Source organism: Phascolarctos cinereus, unplaced genomic scaffold (genome assembly GCF_003287225.1).
Source record: "Phascolarctos cinereus isolate Bilbo 61053 unplaced genomic scaffold, phaCin_HiC Scaffold_1;HRSCAF=81, whole genome shotgun sequence".
NCBI classification, from domain to species: domain Eukaryota; kingdom Metazoa; phylum Chordata; class Mammalia; order Diprotodontia; family Phascolarctidae; genus Phascolarctos; species Phascolarctos cinereus.
The window spans coordinates 227,911,063-227,932,439 of record NW_027555514.1 but is presented as its reverse complement, the minus strand read 5'-3'; the positions used below and the strand labels follow the sequence as shown (position 1 = coordinate 227,932,439).

General features: G+C 39.6%; 1 long non-coding RNA gene across 2 annotated transcripts; it reads right to left on the bottom strand.

The window, feature by feature from the left end:
- Positions 1-2,547: 2,547 nt before the first annotated feature.
- LOC144455740 (uncharacterized) lies at positions 2,548-20,748 on the bottom strand. Of its 2 annotated transcripts, none has more exons than XR_013484456.1 (3): positions 20,490-20,748; positions 20,236-20,380; positions 2,548-3,029 (listed from the first exon to the last, which is right to left on the bottom strand). It is a non-coding gene; the product is annotated as an uncharacterized LOC144455740 (long non-coding RNA). The 2 variants fall into 2 exon arrangements; XR_013484458.1 differs by lacking the exon at positions 2,548-3,029 and adding an exon at positions 12,212-12,700.
- Positions 20,749-21,377: the final 629 nt, after the last annotated feature.

The window sequence follows — 21,377 nt, the reverse complement described above, 5'->3', positions numbered from 1 at the left end:
CCTAAGACGGTAAACAATTTAATATCGGTTATATATGTGCAATCATGTACAACATATTTCCATGTTAGTCATGTTGTGAAAGAAGAAATAGACCAAAATTTTAAAAAATGAAAAAAATAAAGAAAGTGAAAATAGTATGCTTTGATCTGCATTCAGATTCCATCAGTTCTTTCTCTGAACATGGATAACATTTTCCATCATGAGTCATTTGGATTATCTTTGAGAGAGATTACTATTTCTCTCTTGTATTTAACAACTAATTATTGAGTTAGGACCAAGGTCTTTCCCCCTTTCTACTTACTCATCCAGAAATCAACCAGTGTGGGAAATGTTGGGCAAAGATTTACTGAAGCTAAGATCTAATCAAAGACAGTAAAAGAAATTCTAAATTTAGGCATATGGATGGTTTCCTGTTCATTATGTTTACTCAGACAGGTATGGGAAAATATAAATTCTCCCTTTTGTTGGACAGATGATATAAAAATTAGTTAGTCTCTTTGACCAAGATTTGGGTGCTCAGTAACACATACCTCAAGACCCTCATTGGAATATAACCCACCTCTCATTATAATATTCACTCTCTCATTAATTGTTAAACAATCAGAGTTGATTGCCACCCTCCAGAACATATACTTTTCCAAGGGCATATAAGTTGTGAGCCTACCACCATGAGAATCTTTGGCATTTGAGAGTGGCACTGACCTCTACTATTAATAAAATACTAGCTCTAATAGTAAAATGATTAATTACCCAGAAACTATGTCTCTGGAACTTTTTAAATGTCACATTTTAGATCATTGTATTGCTGAAAAACAGTAAGTCATTCATAGTTGATCATTGTACAATGTTGCTGTTGCTATGTACAATGTTCTCTTGGTTCTGCTTACTTCACTTTGCATCAGTTCATGTAAGTCTTTCCAGGTTTTTCTGAAGTCTGCCTGCTCATCATTTCTTATAGCACAATAGTCTTCCATTACATTCATACACCACTACTTTTTCAGCTATTCCCCAATTGATGGACATCCTGGAGGGGGGGGGGATTCAAGAAGAGAAAATTAAAGAGATGGCTGGCAAAAAAAAAAAGAAAGAAAAAGAAAAGAAAAGAAAAGAGAAGAAAAGCAAAGAAAAGAAAAGAAAAGAAAAGAAAAGAAAAAGAAAAGAAAAAATCAAAGAAAAGAAAAGAAAAGAAAAAAGAAAGGAAAAGAAAAGAAAAGAAAAGAAAAAGAAAAGAAAAGAAAAGAAAAGAAAAGAAAAGAAAAGAAAAGAAAAAAAAAGAAAAGGAAGCAAGGAATCCAAAGGGCCAGCAGAGTCCCATCAAACAGCTCATGTCAGGATAATCTCATTTCCTTTCTGAGAGGGTTGCTAAACTAGTAGATGAGGTTGGACGGAAAGATAGAAAATGTAATTGTTCATAATTCATTGTAACAAGATGTCTCCAGTGGAGGATCTCAGGGATCTGTGGTCAGCCTGGTGCTGTTCAAATTTTTTTTTAATCAATGATTTAGATAAAGGTTCATTGGATTTTCAGATAACATAAAGCTAATACACTGGATGACAGTTAAGATTGAAAAGGATCTGGACAGTCTAGGACAGGAGTGAGGAACCTGCAACTAGAATGGTGAAGTGCCACAATCCATGATGTAGGAGGATAAGTTGAAGGAACCGGACATGCTGAGCCAGGGGAAGAGAAGACCAAGGGGAGATAGGATTATTAGACTTGAATAATACTCTTCAAGTATTCAAAGGGCTTATCACACACAGGACAGATGAGACTTCTTCTGTTAGACCTCAGAGGGCAGAACCAGGAATGGTGAGTAAAAGTCACAAAGGGGCAAATTTAGGTTCAAAGTCAGGAAAAAAAACTAATTAACAATTAGATCTCCTGAAAAATGGAATGATCTGCCTTAACAGGTGGTGGGATCACCTTCCTAAGAGATCTTCAAGCATAGGCTACATGATCACCTGTCAGACATGTTGTAGCAAGGATTCCTATCATGTATGCATTGGACTATATGGCCCCTGAGATCTGTGCCAGCTCTCAAAGTCTATGATTCTGTGATAAGCAAAAATGAGTATTTTCACTCATTCTTTATTTTTCTTTTTTAATTTTCCATTTCCTTGTTTATGATGAGAAAAAAATTAGTGATTAAGGAATGTAATAATAATAACTGATGCTTTTATAATACTTTAAGGTTTAATAAGGCAGTTTTCAGAAGAAAAATTCAAAGCTATCTATAGTCATATGAAAAAGTGGTCTAAATTACTATTGATTAGAGAAACATAAATTAAATTAAGTCTGAGGTACCATCTCACATCTATCAGATTGGCTAATATGACAGAAAAGGAAACCGACAAATGTTGGAGGGGATGTGGGAAAATTGGGAACCCTAATGCACTGTTGGTGGAGTTGTGAATTGATCCAACCATTCTGGAGAGCAATTTAGAATGATACCCAAAGGGTTATAAAACTGCATATCCTTTGATCCAGCAATACCATTACTAGGTCTGTATACCGAAAATATTTTTAAAAGGAGGGGAGAAGACATATTTGTACAAAAATATTTATTGCAGTTCTTTTTGTGGTAGCATAGAACTGGAAATTAAGGGGATGACCAACAATTGGGGAATAGTTAAACAAGTTGTGGTATACAATTGTGATGTAATATGACTGTGCTATAGGAAATGATGAGCAGAAAGATTTCAGAAAAACCTGGAAAGGCTTACACAAACTGATGCAAAATGCAGTGAGCACACATTACCTCATTTAAACCTTGTAGTGACCCTGCCTTGTAGGCATTATATAACCTACATTGTAGAAGTAACAATAACTGAAGTTATCTGCATTTTAATTACAACTAATTTTACAGTGAAAGAAATTAAGGCTCAGAAGCTTTCCATGATTGATCAAGGTCATAGGGCTAGTAGGTGTTTGAGGTAGCAGTTGAACTTGGTCTTCTTTATTCCAAATCAAATACTCTATCCATTGTGCTATGTTGCTATTGTCCTCTGCCCCCATTCCACCTCATCCCCTGCAAAAACAAAAAGAAAAAAGAAAAAAAGAAAAATTATCAATCAGTTTTAGTGGAAAGGAAATGCAGCTAAAAACCAGGACCTCTTGGTCCTAGTCCTAACTCTAACACTAAACTAGATGTGAGACCTTGGGTTAGTCACTTCACCTCTGTAATTTTGGTTTCTACATCTGCAAGACAAAGCAAAGTAGCGTCTGCCCTGTCTACCACCTAAGATTATTGTGAGAGGGAAAAAATAAGATAATATATGTGAAAGTGCTCTGAGAAAGCCAAAACTGTTACAGAAACATAAAAGATTATTATTGCTATCAGCATTATTTGTATACAGTAGAAGAGTAGGGTTGGCAATCAGTTAGTTCAACTAGACAATTAGCTACTCCTTTTTAGCTGGGCCAACAGTCATCAGGGTAGAGATGCTCTTTCCCAAATCCTTCTTTCAGTTATCCTCAAAGGGCATGACTTTCCCTTAGTCAACACCTTCTCACTGCCTCATATTCAAGGCACAGTGGATAGAGTGCTGGGCCTGGGGTCAGGAAGACTCATCTTCCTGAGTTCAAATCTGGCCTCAGATACTTACTAGCTGTGTGACCCTAGGCAAGTCACTTAATCCTCTTTGCCTCAGTTTCCTCATCTGTAAAACAAGCTGGAGAAGGAAATAGCAAACTACTCCAGTATTCTTGACCAAAAAAAAAAACCCAGATGGGGTCACGAAGAGTGAGACACAACTGAACAACAGCATCACCAAAAATTCTGTCAAGAAGCAACCATAAAGGGGGGGGGCAGCTAGGTGGCCCAGTGGATAGAACACTGGTCCTGGAGTCAGGATGCCCTGAGTTCAAATCCAGCCTCAGACACTTGACACTTAACTAGCTGTGTGACCCTGGGCAAGTCACTTAACCCCAACTGCCTTACAGAAAGGAAGGAAGGAAGGAAGGAAGGAAGGAAGGAAGGAAGGAAGGAAGGAAAGAAGGAAGGAAGAACCACGGTGGGGTAGGGGGATGGGCAAACTTGCCTGACTCATTTGCCTCTAAGGGGAGCCTTTATTTACCCAGCCAACTTTCCACAGCTTGACTGCTTACTTCATGACTTAGACTTCTGTCAAGGGGAAACCCCAGATTCATTTTTTGTTCTGTTTGGAGACATTCATGAAATATCATAATCCCGTAAGACTCTCATTTAGTGCAGGAGCCCCCACTCAGGTTAGAATTCTAACAATGGAGAAGGCATGATGCTCACTTCTCATCCCTTTCTCATACTTTGCCATTCATTGTATGTCATTGTATCCTCACTTTGCAACTTCCCATCCACAATTAGCAAAGCACTGAATAACAATTACGATGAAGTATCTTCACCTAAATTGGACATGTCACTAATTAAAACAAAGTATAAATAAACTTCAATTTATGTTTTAAGAATATATTTTATATTACGTTATATATTTATATATCTTTTATATTTATTTTGATTTACATTATATTCTATATTATACTATATTATATTATGTCATATATTACATTATATTGCATATAGGAAACAGGAAATACTTTGAAGTAAATGTCTGCCCTATTGGGCAATGAAGGTGGGGGCTTGGTAAAGGTGAAAGCACATCACACTTCTTTATCATATCTCCTGGAGCAAACTTCTGAAAGCATTAGTCTTCTGTACCAAACTCCTCCTTGGTATCCAAACACATGGAAACAGCTGCTTCTGCTAACCTCCTCTATGACACTCACCACTTTTTCCCATCTGTTTCTCTCTCCTGAAGTTTCTCAACTGGCACCCGAACCATATGGGAAACCAGAAACAAAACTACTCATACTGCCCTGCTGGTGCTCATTTCAAAGCTGCACATACTCACTTACGCAGAAGGTATGAGCCTCCATTCCTTTATCTCCCTCATTCTTTATCATCTGCTGTGTTCCTCTTGTCCTTGCTCTGGTTGAGAGGAAACAATCATGTCTGTCGGAGACTACGTCTCTCAGAAACTCACACAGCTAGATACTAAAGACTTTCCTCTCTGCCCACAGAGAACTGGCCTCCAAAATTCTGCTATACTTGCAATAAAACAAAATTTAATCTGTATATGGTAAACCTGAAGAAAAAGGAGGAGGAGGAGGCAATAACAAGTAACATTCATATGACACTTTAATGTTGGCAAAGTGATTTATGTTGCATTATATATTACATTATATTATGTTATATCATACTATGTATATTGTGTTATATTCTATTCTACAAATTATATAATTTAGGCTTTATCCATTGAAGTTTAGTTACTAAAATATCCCAAATACTTAAGGGAAGGAGGTTACACCAATGAGACAAAAATAGAAGATGAAAATTCTTATAAAAAGGGAAGGGGAATGTATGAACAAGAAAGCTATGAGACCAATTTTTTTTCCCCTGTTAACTATGTGCCTTTTATTTGTAGCCAGTCCTTCCATCATTTTCTTTTTTTTCTCATTTCTCTTCATTACATGTCACCTTTTGAATATGTTTGTTCTATTTCCCATTTTGGATTCACTCTCTAATTCAATTATAATAATATTCATGGAGTGTCTATTGATACTTACATGCTGAATGATTTTAAGCAAGACACTTAGCCCTGTTAAAACTCAGCTTCCTCATCTGTAAAACCAAAGGAGCACAGAATGAAGCATTGGAAGGTCCCTCTCAGACCATCTAGTGTAACCCACACGTGAAAATGATCCCTACAATATCATCCTTATCCAGCCTCTGCTTAAAGACCTCTGAGTAGGAACCTATCATTTCTTTAAAAATGGCCCATTTCACTTGTGGACAACTCTAATATTTAGTAAGGCTTTTTTTCCCCCTGACATCAAGCCTATTTTTCTTCCCTGACATCAAGCCTCTTGGTCACTTCTACCCATTGTTTTGGGTTCTGTTCTCTAGGGTCAAAAGGAATAAGTCTAACCCCTCTTCCAAACCACATCCCTTCAAATACCTGAAGACATTTATCATGTTTCCCATGAGCCTTCTCTTCTCTAGGCTAAACATTTCTAGTTCCTCCAACCAAAACGTGCAAGACAAAAATTCAAAGCCCTTCACCATTCTGGTTGCCTTTTTCTGGGCACTACAATTTGTCACGGTCCTTCCTAAACTCTTACAACTAAAAACTAAACATAACATTCCAGATGTGGTCTGACCAGGATACTCTACAAATGGACCATCATCTCTTTGTTTCTGAAAAATGCTATTCAGTTGTTTTTCAGTCACATCCAACTCTTCATGATCCCATTTGGGGTTTTCTTGGAGTGGTTTGCCATTTCCTATTCCAGCTCAGGAAACTGAGGCAAAGAGAGTTAAGTAACTTGCCCAGGATCACACAGCTAATAAGTGTCTGAGGCCAGATTTGAACTCACAAAGATAAGTCTTCCCGACTCCAGACCTGGCACTCTGTCAACTGCGCCACCTAGCTGACCCTGGAAGAATATATACCCTTCTTAATATAATCTGATATCACACTAGCTTTTTTGACTGCCATATCATACAGATGACTCCTATTAAATCTAGAATTCACTAAAACATTTAAATCTTTTTAAAACAAACTGCTAATTAAACATATTTTCCCATCCCATACTTGTGAAGGTGAATTTTAGATCCCAAGCAAAAGACTTTACATTTATCCCTACTAATTTTATCTTATTAGATTCAGTACAACACTCTAGCCTGTCAACATCTTTTTTAATCCTGATGTTGTAATACTTTACCAATTTCTTCCATGTTCAAGTCATATTAAATGAACATTTATCCATGTCAATGATAAAAATATCAAACAGCACAGGGCCAAGACCAAATCCCTGGGCCATTCCACTGGAGACCTGTTAAGATGACATTGAACCATTTCAGTCCTATAAATTAACCAGTTTCAAATCCAATAAATACTCCAAAGCTTCACCCCACGTCTCCTTCCTTTCACACAAAACTATTATCTTTGTTACCTCTTTTCCATCTACCAGTCCATCCTACCAATTCTCTTTACCCTCCAATTTGTTCTATTAATGTTTTATTACATACTTTGCCTTGTCGACTAGTTGCTTCTTTTCCTTCTCCCTAAATTATTCCCTTATAATCTTTCTCTTCAGATCCCCACTCCCTAATCTTCCTTAATTCTCTTCCCTGACCTTCTCCTTCAACCTCTTTTACCTGAAAATTTTCTCCAAATTTTCAATTTCTCTGAAATTCTTCCCCCACTCCATATAGTATTTTGCCTTCTTTACAAGTCCACATCCCACCCAAATCAATTATGTAATTTCTTCTTATTCATCTCTAAGCCTTTCTTCTTCTACTCTTCTGACCAAATTTACAAAAAGAATAGAACACAATAATACCCACACTACTACCTAACTTGTGAGGAAAACACTTTAAAAGCCTTGATGTACTGCACAAATATTGTGGGAACCCAAAAAAAAAACATATCTTTGAGGCCCTAAAGATAATAGTGCCTATGAAAGTTCATGTTCTCTCTTCCCCCTAGAAGTTTCCAGAATCAGCCCTGGGAAATTTTAATAACCACACCCAATTTCCCCAGGGAAAATCCCAGTGCATTGAGAAACAATTGAGAGAGAGGGTGGTGATCCCCTAAACCACTACACCCACAGAGAAGACACAAACTCTGAAGGAGAGAAGATACAAAATGAGAAGCTGCCATAAGCTAATATGGAATTACATACACATAAATCAGTTTGCAAAATATAAAGTGAGATGGCATCTCATTACCTTTGAGAGACTGTGTGAGGTAATGGGAACTTCAGCGCAGCAGAAAATTAGAGAAATAGAGGGATCCCGGTCTAAAGCTATATTTTTAACTGTCAACGCACTCTACCAAGACATGGATCCTTTTCCCCTAAAGGAATATTAGAGAGAATTGATCCCCTGGGAAACATAGTTTGATGCCATTTTCTGAGAGCTAACAAATGCCAGTGTAAAGGCAGAACAAGATGCCACACACTGGAAAACATCTAATGCCATCTACTGAACTACAGAGGTGGTAACAGTGCCAAAGGAAGAGTGATGAAGTAGAGGGGCAACATCCGTGGATACCCAGCTCTAGAACTCTACAGTCCCAGAAGCAAGAGATGGCAATCTTCCAAGAGAAATTAATGCTGTTGTTGAGTCATTTCAGTTGTGTCTGGCTCTTCGTGACCCCATCTGAGTTTTCTTGACAAAGATCCTGGAGAGGTTTGACATTTCCTTCTCTAGCTCACTTTACAGATAAGGAAACTGAGGCAACACAGGGCTAAAACACTTGCCCAGGGTCACACAACTAGTAAGTATCCTGAGGCTGGATTTGAACTCCCATCTTCCTGTGCCACCTAGCTGCCCTAGAGTTGCTCACTAATGTACATTGTCATTTTCGGCAGGTTTTGAAGTAAGTTTGTTTGCTTCCCTCAACCTCTAAATAAATCCATTCTTGATTATGAGCCTTTGTGTTTGTAAGTGGAGAACTGTGCTACAGTTTAGGGGGAGGGGGCACCAGACGCTTAAGTTCCAAGATTATCTTAGTAGGGCAATAAGCAAAAAAAGTAAGAACTTCCCTTTCCCCCAAAGTGTGTACCTTTGTTCTTCAGGGACCAGTGACACAAGGGTTCCATTAATGTAGAATATCATTATTACTGTACTAGATTTTGATGAGAATACAAAGATGAGTAAAATATAGCTGTGTTCTGGTGACAGCCAATACTCTAGCTTTACTGCGACACAGAATGTGTGTAAGGGGAAAGAAATCTAGAAATGTAGTTTGAAGCCATATTGTAGAATACTTAAAATTCCAGTCTGCATATTATCACAAATCTAGATTTCAAAAGGACTAAGAAGTCATCTAGTCCCACTTCTTTATTTTACATATGTAGAAACTGAGGACCAGAGAGGTTGTGAAGTATCCAAGGTCATACAAGTAATAAAACATGATTCAAAATCAGGTCCCATGACTTTTTTTTTAATATAAATTTATTTATTTTTAGTTTTCAATATTCACTTCCACAAATTTTTGAGATCCAAATTTCTCACCCCCTCCCCCCACCCCAAGATGTCATGCGTTCTGAATACCCCTTCCCCTGGTCTGCCTTCTCTTCTATCTCTCCCCCCTCCCTTCTCTTATCCCCTTCCCCTTCTATTTTCCTGTAGAGCAGGGTAGACTTCTGTACCCCATTTCCTATATTTCTTATTTCCCAGTTGCATGTGAAAACATTTTTTTTAAACCTGTGTTTTTAAAACTTTGAGTTCCAAATTTTCTCCCTTCCTCTCTCCCTACCCACCCTCATTGAAAAGGCAAGCAACTCAATATAGGTTGTACATGTGCAGTTATGCAAAACACTTCCTTAGTAGACATGTTGTGAAAAACTAACTCTATTTCCCTTAATCCTATCCTGCCCTCCCATTTATTCTATTCTTTCTTTTGACCCTGTCCCTCCTCAGAAGTATTTGCTTCTGATTACCCTCTTTCCCAATCTGCCCTCCTCTCTATCACCCCCCTGCTTTCTTGTCCCCTTCTCCCCCTATTTTCCTGTAGGGTAAGACAGATTTCCATACCCAATTGAATGTGTATGTTATTCTCTCCTTAAGCCAAATCCTATGAGAATAAGATTCCCTCATTCCCTCTCACCTTTCCCTGTTTCCCCTCCACTGTGAGAGATTTTTCTTTTGTTTCTTTTGTGAGATAATTTACCCCATTCTACCTCTCCCTTTCTTCTCCGAGTATCATCCTCTCTCATCCCTTAATTTTATTCTCCAGATATGACCCCTTAATCTTCAACTCACCTGTGCCCTCTATCTATCTATCTATATATACATACATACAATTTTTTTCCTTCAACTACCCTAATACTGACAAAGTTCTCATGAGTTACAAATATCATCTTTCCATGCAGGAATGTAAACAGTTCAATCTTAATAAGTCTCTTATGATTTCTCTTTCCTGTTTACCTCTTCATGTTCCACTGGAGTCCTGTATTTGAAAGTCAAATTTTCTGTTTAGCTCTGGTCTTTTCATCAGGAATGCTTGAAAGTCCTCTATTTCACTGAATGACCATTTTTTCCCCTGAAGGATTATACTCAGTTTTGCTGGGTAGGTGATTCTTGGTTGTAATCCTATCTCCTTTGCCCTCCGGAATATTATATTCCATGCCTTGAGGAAGTCCTTTAATGTAGAAGCTGCTAAATCTTGTGTTATCCTGATTGTGTTTCCACAGTACTTGAATTGTTCCTTCTGGCAGCTTGTAATATTTTCTCCTTGACCTGGGAACTCTGGAATTTGGCTACAATATTCCTAGGAGTTTTCCTTTGGGGATCTCTTTCAGGAGATCTGTGGATTCTTTCATTTCTATTTTGCCCTCTGGTTCTAATATATCAGGGCAGTTTTCCTTGATAATTTCTTGAAAGATGATGTCTAGGCTCTTTTTTTGATCATGGCTTTCAGATAGTCCAATAATTTTTAAATTCTCTCTCCTGGATCTATTTTCCAGGTCAGTTGTTTTTCCAATGAGATATTTCACATTGTTTTCTAATTTTTCATTCTTTTGGATTTGTTTTACAGTGTCTTGATTTCTCATAAAGTCACTATCTTCCAATTGCTCTATTCTAATTTTTAAGGAAGTATTTTCTTCAGTAATCTTTTGGACTTCCTTTTCCATTTGGCCAATTTTTCTTTTTAGGGCATTTTTCTCCTCATTGGCTTTTTGGACCTCTTTTGCCATTTGGGTTAGGCTGTTTTTTAAGGTGTTATTTTCTTCAGTATTTTTTGGGTCTCCTTTAGCAAGCTGTTGACTTGTTTTTTGTGATTTTCTTGCATCACTCTCATTTCTCTTCCCAGTTTTTCCTCTACTTCCCTTACTTGCTTCTCAAAATCCCTTTTGAGCTCTTCCAAGGCCTGGGACTGATTCATATTTTTCTTGGAGGCTTTGGATGTAGGAGCTTTGATTTTGTTGTCTTCTTCTGGTTGTATATTTTGATCTTCTTTTTCACCAAAGTAAGATAATATAGTCTGACTCTTTTTGCTCTGCTTGCTCATGATCCCGGCCAATTACTTGAGTTTTAAACTCTTTGTTAAGGTAAGAGTCTGCTTCCAATGTGGAGAGTGTACTGTCCCAAGCTTCAGGGGTTTGTGTAGCTGTTTTCAGAGATACTTGTAGGGACCTGTAAATTTTCAGTTCTTCCAAGGTGGTATGATAAGGGGCGAGGTGTTTACTCCTTTCCTGGCCTGTGACCACAAGTATTCCTTTCTGTCCTGTAACTGTGAGGAGGGGTTCCTCTCCACAGCCACTCAAGCTCCACCACGCCAGCACTCCTCCTCACCCCAGCACTGCCGCCCAGAACTGTGACCCAGATCCACACACGGGCAAAGCAAGAGATTCCTGCCTCAGCACTGGCAAAGAGATCCCTGCAGTCCCTCTCTGATCAGCCACTGGATTCCCCCTCAGTCTGTGGGCCGGAAGCTCGGAAGCAGCTGCCCCCCCCGCCAGGCTCTTGGGGAATGGAGCTGAAACCCCTTCCTCTCTGACACCGACAGAAACAGACTTTTCCCACTGACCTTCTAAGTTGTCTTTGGCATTCATGGATTGAGGAGTCTGGAAACCTCCACAGCTGCCCACAATTCAGTCCAGAGGCCTGCTCCAGGTTTGCTGGGGCCTGCGCTCCCACGCCGCACTGTGCTGCACTCCCAGCCCGGCGCAATACACCTTTCTGATCAATCATCCAGGTTGTCTTGGGCTGGAAATTTGTTTCACTCTGTCTTTTTGTGGGTTCTGCTGCTTCAGAATTTGTTTAGAGCCATTTTTTATGAGTATTTGGAGGGGTTTGGGGGAGAGCTCAAGCAAGTCACTGCTTTCACTCTGCCATCTTGGCTCCGGCCTCCCCCCCCCCCCCCCCCCCCCCCCCCCCCCCCCCCCCCGTCCCATGACTTTAAATAGCACTCTTTCCGATTTTTCTAGGCAATGAAGAACCAAGGAAGATTTGGGTTTGGTTTTGTTTTTGAGCAAGAAGAATAACATAACAAGAGCTGAGAATTAGAAAGATAAATCTCAGGATGGATTAAAGTAGGAAGTGACTAGAATGGGCCATTACAAATGTTCAGGAGAAAGGTAAGGAGGTCTTGAATAAAAGTGATGGTTTCTATTTTATACAAAACCAATAAAAAGTGAACAAATCTCCTCAGCCAACCCAAACATACTTCCTGTGTGCTGATACTCCATTTCATCCAATGGTTTTCTAGGATTTCAAAACTGGTTAAATGTTTTTGACACTTCACCTGAAGCCTACAGTTGATTGACTGATATCTAGGCCTTGTTTATACATAGTTCTGACCTCTGCTTGATTGATTCAATTGCGAAGTGTTGTCATCACATAAAGGTACCAGGACCAAGAGTGGTAGGGTAATTGGTTAATTTATTCACTTGACCCACCTTCCACCACTACAATATGCATATACAGACACTTTTTTTTTAAATGTATTAAAACTGTTCTCAAGAAGTGATTGGCGTGGGGGACCATTCAGACTTAGTAGAGGTCCCAAGACTAGGCATCATCTAGCTCTTCTCTCTGGTTTGTAAGGCAAAGGAGTCTGCTGTTCATACAAAGCTTTCTGAAATCTTCCAGGTTATGTGGCAAGAGGACGTTATTCGTCAGGAGTTCAAGGATGCCTCCACTGTCTATCTCTACAAAGGAAAAGGAAATACATTGTACTGTGACAATGGGTTGAGGGAGGAGGGGGAAGAGTGTCTTTCTCTTAGTCATTGCCTGTCACATTCTTGCAAGTCCTCCTTAATAGGCTAATCCTTCATCTGGAAGATGGTCATCTGCCCTAGAGCCAGTGGCTTCAGAAAGGGCCAGGGAACAGTCAATGCGGTGTTTGCTGCCCACCAGCTTGCTTTGTATCTATGTGACCCTGAGAATCACTTCTTTTTGAGCCACTTTCCCTTTCTATAAAAATGAGACTAATAATACTTAGCTAGGGCTGCAGTGAGCAATGATACTCTCTCTTAATCTTCCTATACTCTATACATGTGAGTTATAGAGTTTTTTGATCAATGCCCTCTCAGCAAATCAAGATCACTGAGGGCTGATACTAGGTCTTTTTTTTCTTAGTATCCCAGCAGACAACATAGTACCTAAAACACAGTAAGGTCTTTAAAATGTTTATTTTCTTGATCATAGAACTATAGATCTGGAACTGGAAGGGACCTCAAAGACCACCTCATCCAACCTCCTTATTGTACAAATGAGGAAAAATGACTTACCCAAGGTCACACAGGTAACAGAGATGAGACTCAAATCCAGAGCCAGGGCTCTTTCCAATGTACCATGAATTGAATTAAATTGAATTGATTACTGAATTATCATAGGTAAGTCAAGACAATCCATGGAGAATTAAAAACTACTTTTATATTTTTAAGTAATTTTATAGCACTTCAAACTTAATTCATTTTATTGCTCCTTTAATGTGATGTGCAGCTCTGCCTTTATAGAGCAATTGTGTTTATTCAGCTGCCTGGTTATTTTTTCTCTCACCCATCACAAACTATTAACATTCCCCTCTCATTTTAGAATGGTAAGAGCCTCTTGTTCCACATAAAACTTGCTTTTGGAGGAGCTTATCTATTAATCTCATCATCAGAGCCACTACTTAAGCTTTGACAGTGACCTAGCCAGGGAAGAGTTGAAAAGGGTAGAAAATGCAGCCTCCTTTCTTTTGAGGAGCTCAAGAATATTGCCTCCTAAATAAAGGAATACATATTACCAGAGGGATATGTAGTATCTGAGCCCTTGAGCCTTTGACCCTAAGGATATTCTCTGTTAGAAAAATACAATTAGTAACATCACCATGAGGTTTACCCAATACAGCCCTGCAATTATTAGAGGGAAAATGAAGAATGAGACCCAGTATCATTGTGTAGAAAAGCCCTTGAATTAAAAGGAAATGGAACAGCATGTTCCTTTAAAGGAACAGCCATTTTTCTAAAAAAAAAATGAGATTCAAAAGTCACTATGGGATTATGTTGAGTCCACTTGTATAGCTGATGTTTCTAGCTGCAAAGAGGATAATAGTTCATAATAATAGTAGCTAACATTTCTATAGAGCCTATTATGTATTATGTTAAGTACTTTACATTTATTATCTCAGTTTATCCTCAAAAGTTATAATTACTTTACAATTATCTCATTTGACCCTCACAACAACCTTAGGGGGTATGCATTATTATGATCCTCACTTTATGGATGAAGAAACTGAGGCAAAGAGAGATTCAGTCACTTGCTAGAGTCACACATCTAGCAAGTGCTTGAGACTGGATTTGTACTCCAATTTTTCTGATGCCAAGCCCAGAGCTTTATTCACTTAACCACCCAGCTGCCCCAGGAAGCACGTGGCTTTCTTTTATGTGGAAGAATTATACTCTTATTTTCTCTTTTTATTAGTCCCTGTGCCTGAAGAGGAGAATTAACTTCAACCTGCCTCCAGCCTTTTCCCCCCACCCATCTATAGGTGGAGCCCCTCTGTTCCAGCTCCTTTCAGCTGCCCCATGGGCTTGGCTTGTTCCTTAGTCACCGCCCTCCACTCTAGTTCTGGGAAAGGAGAGAGACTAGTCAGGCTCTTTAACCTTGAGAGAAGGACAAAAAGTCAGCTGAGACAGCTAAGACAATTGACTATCTCTGAGGAAATAACTCCTGCTCCTTACTCATCAAAACTTTCCTCAAACATCACTGCTTCTCTCCAGTGTGCCCCTAGACTAATCTAGGAGTTCTAGATTCATGTGGCTTTTTGTTGTCTCTACTTTTGGGGAAGTCACTATTTTATTTGTTAGCAAGATCTCTTTGGTCTTTGTCAAATTCCCTCTCAGAGAAACCTCAGGAGACACACACACACACACACACACACACACACACACACACACATCTCCCTAATTTAGAGAAACTGGTTTCTTTTTTAAAAGACTTACCCAGAACAGAAAGCAAACAAACTGCCTGAAAGAAACAAGGAATAAGAAGTAGGCTCAGTAAGAAAGACAATATAAAGATGGAGGTGGGTGTAGAAGGGAGTGAGAGGGTATGGGGAAGAGGGGAGGTGTAGTGATTTAAGGAAGAAAGACAGAAGTTATATTACAGTTTCTAGCCTCCTATTTTCGACATTCACTCTCTTTTTTAAGTTCATCATCTTGGCAGTGACTGGCCCTACCAGCAACACTGGCTCCTGCAGACAGTTGACCTACCACTCCCCCTCCTCTCTCCTTCCCTCCCTTCTCTCTCCCTCCTTTCCCTTCTCTCTCTCTCTCTCTCTCTCTCCTCTCTCTCTCTCTCTCTCTCTCTCTCTCTCTCTCTCTCCCTCTCTCTCTCCCTCTCCTCTCTCTCTCTCTCTCTCTCTCCTCTCTCTCTCTCTCTCTCTCTCTTCTTTCTCTCTCTCTCTTTCTCTCTCTCTTTCTCTCTCTCTCTCTCTCTCTCTCTCTCTCTCTCTCTTTCTCTCTCTCTCTCTTTCTCTCTCTCTCTCTCTCTCCCCTTCTTTCTCTCTCCCCTCCTCCTGCCTCTCCTCCTTCTCCTTCTTTTTCTTCTTCTTCCTCATCTTTCTTCCTCCTCCTTCTTCTTCTCTCTCCCACTCTCTCCATCCCACCCTCTGTCTTTCTCTCTCTCCCTCCCTTCCTTTTTCTCTCTCCCTCTCTCATTTCCTATCCCTTTCTCTCTCCCTCCCTCCCTTCCTCTCCCCCGTCCTCCCTCTTTCTCTGTCTCTTTTTGTCCATCTGTCTGTCTCTGTCACAAAGAGGAGGACTTTTCACCTTTCCCCTCTCATGCAATTTCAGCTCCCTGGACCTCCTTCTAGGACAAAGGGAGGGTCCTCTGTCTTTTCAAGTTCAGACACAGAGTTTCCATTGCTCCCAGAGGCTCACATAGATAGGTGTTAGGGACTTTAAATCCAGTCAAAGACTTTGAATCCAGTGTTTTATTACATCTTTATGTGGCTAGTGGAAGTATAATCAGAGATCCATTTAAGATGTATCCTTTGCAGGAGGAAAGAGCAGATCAGCAGCTGGGTCCCCTGGATACTACTGTTATAGCAGGCTCTATGAACTCACTTCTTGAACTCCAGAGATTAAGGAGCAGAAAAAGAAATAGGAGACAATGACTGATTAGCATTCATACAATATCGGGTAGAGTATGGACTTTGGAGTATCATGAATTCATACCCCACTTTGGATGCTCACCACCTGTCCTAGGGCCAATCACTTAACTTTCCTGGCCCTTACTTTCCTCACCTGTAAAATGAGATGCTACTGCTACTACTACTGCTACTGTTGTTACTGCTACTACCTAGACATACGTAGAGCACTAGAGGTTTGTGAAATGTTTTGCATATGTTATCTCATTTAATATTCACAACAATCCTGTGAGGTAGGGGCTATTATAATGTGTATTTTATAGATGGGAAACTGAGGCAGACAGAGGTTAAGTGACTTGCCTAGGGTCACACAGCTAGTAAGTCTGAGGCTAGATTTGAACACAGGTCTTTCTGACTGCAAGTCCAACATTCTCTTCTCTGTACTGCCTACAGCTAGGTGTAGGAGAGGGTTTCAGAAGTCCCTTTAGCTCTAGATCCTAGGATTGATCTCAGGCAAATGATCCTTTTTGCCAGAGAATAAAACCATCCATCTTTGGGATAGAGATCATTTTCGTACTGTTTCAGGAAGAACAGAAAGCGTGCTGTAGGTGATCCCAAAATGGAACCTAAGAAAACTACGTGTAATTATTTTCTAAGGTTTATTCAAAGAACTCGGGCAGCCTATACTAACAGACTGGGTATTCTGTGGGCAATTCCATTTTGCTTTTTGTGACCTTAAGTAAGTTATTTGACACAGGTTTTTTCAGATTCTTTATCTGTAATATGTTGAGGTTTATATTGGCCTGATGAGGGATAAATTCATAGTATTGCTGTGTGTGCCAGTGAGTGTACTGTGAAGAGTGCTAGACCAGGAATCAGAAAACCTGGGTTAGAGTCCTGGTATTGCTCCTAATCCATTTGGGGGCTCTTGGGCAAATCTCTTAATGTCTGGGCTTCAGCTTTCTCATATATAAAATGAAAACTAAATCACTGAATTATATTTCTAGAGTCCCATCCAACTCTACAAATCTGTAATTTTTTTAATTTTAATTTTAATTGTCTATACCTCAGATCACTATACAACCTGTCATGCTGGCCAAGTGCCTGATACTGCCTCTAATTCCGCTTAATCATCTTCCTTTGTGTTAAACAACTACTTTCTATAGGAAGGATTGGCAGTTTCCCTTCCTTTCCCCATTTAAATTCTGTTTCTGCTAGGAAGTGCAGTAAATAGGACACTGAGCCCAAAGTCAGAAGAATCTGAGTATAGATCTGGCTTTAGATACCAGCTATGTGATCCCAGATAAGATATTTGCCTTTTATATGTGAGATTTTTCATGAGACTCTCCTAATTGATAGACAGAGTATTAACAGGATGCTATTTGCCTGGATAAAAGGTGAAGTTGCCATGAGAGCTTCTTTCTCTTCTTCAATAGAGGACACAGGTAGTTCCAAACTCTTTCTTAGATCAACTACAGACGTGTAGAGGAAGCTGGCTCCTCAACATGTTCCTTATTTCCATCTTGCTTCACTAGAGGTTTTGAGGAATTTCCTCTTGGGTGAGATCAAGGCCTCTCTCTCTGCTGAGTGACAGCTTACCTTGCTCTCATATAAAGAGTTCGTTTACTCATGTATTTTCTAGTGTTTTCCAATCTGTAGAATTTTTTTGTTTGCTATTTGCTTGGATATAAATGGGTTCGCTCATTATTTAGGATGGTCTTTTGTGTAACTAGCATTTGATAGGAAGGGGTCAAGCCTGCTGGTGTAAGCTTGAGGTACCCTCCTCCCTTAAGAGATAGCAGCTTTTTGTTTCAAAGTAATCATGCCCCTAAAACATCAATTTTTAGGGGAACAGACAGATATTCTAGTGTGGTATCCCTCTTCCTCAGAGGAGAACAGAGGCCAACCTCTTCCCTTGGTCCCCTCAAGGCACAGCACCCTTTGGAGAGGTGTGGGGCAAGATTCCGGAGATGTATATCAACATCTCCCCTCCAGCCACCTGTCTATACATTTAGATATCCCATGTAGATATACACATCTTCCAAGACCAGCATATACCTTACAATTCTTTTGCACATACTTGTACTTATTAACTTTTTATTTATGCTGTACATATTCGTGTTTGTCATATGTATGTGTGTTTTATTTCCCCTATTAGAACATAAGTCCAATACAGGAAGGGATTGTTTCATTCTTTGTACTTTGTACTTGTATCCCCAATACCTTATATAGTGCAAAGTCATGGGCCTCACTTTCTCCTCCGGAGCCATCTGGGTCCAGTGTCAAGCTATAGATCAAGAGATGGCCTGGATGCAGTGGGAGACTTTGGCCTTTTTAAGTTAAGGTGTTTCCCAATATTGAATAATATTGATGATAATGGGCATCCTTGTTTCACTCCTGATCTTTTTGGGAAGGTTTCTAGTTTATCTCAATAATGCTTGCTGATAGTTTTAGGTAGATGCTTCTCATCAATATAAGGAAAAATTCATTTACACCTGTCTTTTCAAGTGGTTTTCATAGGAATGAGTATTATATGATGTCAAAAGCTTTTTCTGCATCTATTTATATAATCATATGATTTTTGTTATATATATAATCAATTAAGTTAACAGTTTTCCTTATGTCAAACCAGCCCTACATTACTGGTGTAACTCTCACTTGGCCACAACGTATAATCTTTGCAATATATTGTTGTAGCCTCCTAGCTAGTGTTTTATTCGTGATTTTTGCATCAATATTCATTAGTGAAACCAGTCTATAATTTTCTTTCTCCTATTTCAGCCTATTTTTTTGGCTGTTAACTTTATATTAGGGTCAGGCTCTGCTCCCTCAGGGATAATGGAGGATAATGTCTCAGGGTCCAGGTTTTTCATGCAGTTGTTTTATGGGCTTTTTCTGGGGGTCTTTGACTTTTTGTTTCTTCCAATGTTCTATAAACCAAGGCCAGGTGTGGTCCCTGATCCTTCAGCTCACAGCTTGGTCTGTGAATGACTTCAAGTCCTCTCCACCCCTGAACCTGACCAGGGCTTCCAGCACCAGGGACACCATAAACACTTTTGCTCCCTGGGCTCCCTCCAATCGCTGCTCTGCCCAGGAACCAAACCCAGGGACTCCACTCTCCTGGGAGTGACCACCATCAGCAAGGCCTCACCTCTCTGTTACCGTACTCACCTGAACTCACTCATTTCTCCACGCCTGAAGCCACAGTCTGGGACCCAGTCTGATCAGTGCACCTGGGCCCTGACTCCAGCATCAATGGAGAGCCCCCATCCCCAATCTTCCCCTGATCAGCTGCCCTACCCCCACAGCATCATCAAAGGTAAAAGTTCCTGAATCTAAGGCTACTGCCAACAGATCAGCCCCCAGGGCTTGCTGTTTGAGGATTTGGCAATATCCACCCTTCCCTCTGGCCCTGGGAGGTCAGATCTTTCCTAAAGTCCTCCCAGTTAGACTGCACAACTACTTTACCCAACTTTTAATTACTTCTGCTGCTCTAAAATTCACTTTGAGACATTATTTTAAGTTATTAGGGAGGGAGGGGAATTTGGGAGAGCCAGATTTTCTGTCTTATTCCACCGTCTTCCCACAATTCCTCCATCCTAAAATTTTTTCAATTTCAAATATTTAAAAATAATATTCAAAAATTTGGTTTTGATAGGTGTCAGTAGATTACCTACTATACCTTCTTTGAAATATAACTCAACTGGGGCAGCTAGGTGGTGCAGTGGATAGAAGGCACTGGCCCTGGAGTTAGGAGGACCTGAGCTCAAATCCAGCCTCAGACACATAACACTCACTAGCTGTATGACTCAGGGCAAGTCACTTAACCCCAATTGCCTCACAAAAAAAAAAAAGAAAAGAAATATAACTCAACTACCACCATCAACTCTTTGGTACCAGAAACAGAATTTACTTTTAACTTAGCTTTAAGAATGGGTCGAGTGCTCTTAAAACCAGCCAACATTTATCATTTGAAGAGCAGTAAGAAGGAAAGAAAAGAGGAAAAATGAAAAAGAAATATACAAGTAATAATAACAAACATTTATATAACATTTCAAGATTTGCAAAGCACTTCACACATTATCCCATCTGACCTTCACAACAAACCTGTCAAGTAGGTGCCATTATTATCCCCATTTTACAGATGAGAAAACTGAGGCGGGGAGTGGTTGTCCAGGGTCACAAGGTTAGTAAGTTGTCTGAGGCAGGATTCAAGCTGAGGTCTTCCTGTCTCCAAGTCCAAGGATCTATTCTGCTATCACAAAGTTTTAGTAGCATCAGCAAGGAAAGGGGAAGAAATCACCTGTCATGGTTGAATCAACAATCATTATACAATCCAGCCAAGAATAAAAAAAGGGTACCTTGAAGAGAGTTATGGAAAATATAGAAGCTTCTTCTAAACCAATCTTCTTCCTGTGTTCCCCTACCAGACTTATTTTTAATCCTGTAGGACGAAGCTGCTTAAACATAGTTGAACCCGTTCCCTAAGCGGAGCTTAGATGCCTTTAAATTCCTCAGCTTTCTCAGTAATACCTCCTCAGTCAATCCAATTTCCAGGCACAGTCAAAGTGACTGTTGAGCTTCAAGCTTATTAAATTTTTTATGACTTCACTCAATCTCTGTAACTTATTTGCTTGGAAATTACCTCATGAATTGAACCTCTAAGGACAAAGGAGGAATTTTCAACTCATTACATAGTGCAATACATTAGGGGATTTTTGTTACTATTTTAAAAACAAACAATAACACCATTAATACCACATGCAATCTGAAGAAATGTATAATTGGTGCACAGACACTCAGATTCTTTCAATGAAAGTGACTGATTTTGATCACTTAAAAATTTGGTTGGTCAAACATACACGAAGGTTGCACCTTTGGGTAAAGATTTAATGTTGGGTTATATCACTGCTCCTTCTCTTACCTCTTTATAATAGTCATAGCTATCATTTATACAGCATTTTATGATTTACAAAGTGCTTTACAAATGTTTTCTCAATCAGTTCTCTCAAGAACTTGTCCTCGTTTTACAGATGAGGAAACTGAGGCAGACAGATGTAAAAGTGACTTGCCTGAGATCACACAGCTAATAAATATCTGAGACAAGATCCCTTCCTATCATGTAAATTTTGGCCTATGGGAGTGGTTAAAGGAATTAGGAGAATTACTTTAAGGTGGGGCAGCTAAGTGGCAGAGTGGATAGAGCACCAGTCCTGAAGTCAGAAGGACCTGATTTCAAATCTGGCCCC